The sequence below is a fragment of the Anopheles merus genome, unplaced genomic scaffold (genome assembly GCF_017562075.2).
Source record: "Anopheles merus strain MAF unplaced genomic scaffold, AmerM5.1 LNR4000137, whole genome shotgun sequence".
NCBI classification, from domain to species: Eukaryota; Metazoa; Arthropoda; class Insecta; order Diptera; family Culicidae; genus Anopheles; species Anopheles merus.
The window spans coordinates 47,838-50,000 of record NW_024427717.1 but is presented as its reverse complement, the minus strand read 5'-3'; positions in this window follow the sequence as shown (position 1 = coordinate 50,000).

The window sequence follows — 2,163 nt, the reverse complement described above, 5'->3', positions numbered from 1 at the left end:
GGAACGTGCAGACCACACCAGTAAGCTTACATGCTCTCGTTACAAGTTGTATATGTTGACCCGTTTGGGCCGGTTGCCTTGCGCATGATGATGTTGACCATGTTTGGTTAACGTGTCGTGTGTCGAGGTGGTCGGTCTTGGTAGTAGGATGTCTTGTGCATGGCGTGTTGACCTCGTCGGTCGATGTGTCGTGTACGAGATGACCTACTTGCCCGTCGGTTGTCCAAGTTGTATGATGTGTTGACTTAGTCGACGTGTCATGTGCTTGGATGATTGGCGTACGGGTCATGTATGGTGTACTTCCTTCGGTTGAAGGGATGTACTAGTACATACTTGTATTAATTGTTTATTTCACGATCTGGTCTTTTGATTGGATCGTGAAAAAACGCTAAGTCCAAGAATCCTGAACTCGAGAGGAAAGCGCTGATGGCAACCTTTTTGACAGGACGTCCCTAGAAAACGGCTTTTTCCTTTTCGGCATTAAGTGGCATGTTTAACGTGGCTAGAACATCAATTATCCTGCAAATGGCACTCAAGCTTGGCAAAAGTCTCGAAACACTCCTATCTTGACGCACCTGCAACCGCAACACGATGCAAAACAAATTGCACGAGCTACTGATACTTGTACCATGCACGGTACACGGTTCCGAAAATTACGCCTGAAAGTATGCAATTTGGTGCTACCCTAGGGAACTTGTATGGGGAAGCCTACCTACGCGTGTCGCACGTTGCAAGTTGCATGGTCGTCGATCAGAGGCATGCAAAAGCACCTATCTAGGGGAATTACTCTACGTTCTAGTAGCTAGTGCGATTTTCCGGTCCAGCACGGCAGTACGCCTGCATGCATACAATCCATGTACCAACCATGTACCTAGGCGTTGGTCAGTAGCTTTTGGCGCCACATGGAGAAAGTATTCGAGTTCAGATTTCTGGGACTTAGCGTATTTTTCAAAACTATTAATGGAAATTAAACTATAAATGGGTCTCAAGCTAGGCGTTGGTCAGTAGCTTTTGGCGCACATGGAGGAAGTATTCGAGTTCAGATTTCTGGGACTTAGCGTATTTTTCAAAACTATTAATGGAAATTAAACTATAAATGGGTCTCAAGCTAGGCGTTGGTCAGTAGCTTTTGGCGCAACATGGAGGAAGTATTCGAGTTCAGATTTCTGGGACTTAGCGTATTTTTCAAAACTATTAATGGAAATTAAACTATAAATGGGTCTCAAGCTAGGCGTTGGTCAGTAGCTTTTGGCGCAACATGGAGGAAGTATTCGAGTTCAGATTTCTGGGACTTAGCGTATTTTTCAATCATATTAAACCGAATCAAACATAAAAATGATGAAACCTACACGACGTTCCTAGGTTATGGACGAAAAGTGACGATTTAGTGCCGGTCAGGATAGCCGTGCACCAAAATTGTGTACCGATCAGGGAAAGTACAACACGGAGGGCGCAGCCCGAGCGTACGCGTTCATGGATGTCCATGTTGGTACAAGTTGCCGGTCAGGATAGCCGTGCACCAAAATTGTGTACCGATCAGGGAAAGTACAACACGGAGGGCGCAGCCCGAGCGTACGCGTTCATGGATGTCCATGTTGGTACAAGTTGCCGGTCAGGATAGCCGTGCACCAAAATTGTGTACCGATCAGGGAAAGTACAACACGGAGGGCGCAGCCCGAGCGTACGCGTTCATGGATGTCCATGTTGGTACAAGTTGCCGGTCAGGATAGCCGTGCACCAAAATTGTGTACCGATCAGGGAAAGTACAACACGGAGGGCGCAGCCCGAGCGTACGCGTTCATGGATGTCCATGTTGGTACAAGTTGCCGGTCAGGATAGCCGTGCACCAAAATTGTGTACCGATCAGGGAAAGTACACTACGTTCCTATGACTTGGGTGAAAAGTGTTGATAAAGTGCCGGATAGGATAGACGGTGGCTTATCGTACACATCACAAACAAAAACCCTTAGTGAGCAGTAGCAAGTGTCGATGGAACAAAGCGAAGGCAATACAAACTGATCAAGTACAATAAAGAACGCTACGTACTAGGACTTCTGTCCAAGAATGGTGTCCGCGACGGGAGGGCAATGGTCGAGCAAGCAGGTTTCCCTAGTAAACCTTGTATGGTAAACATACCCAAGCGTGTCCGTATGCACGCAACGA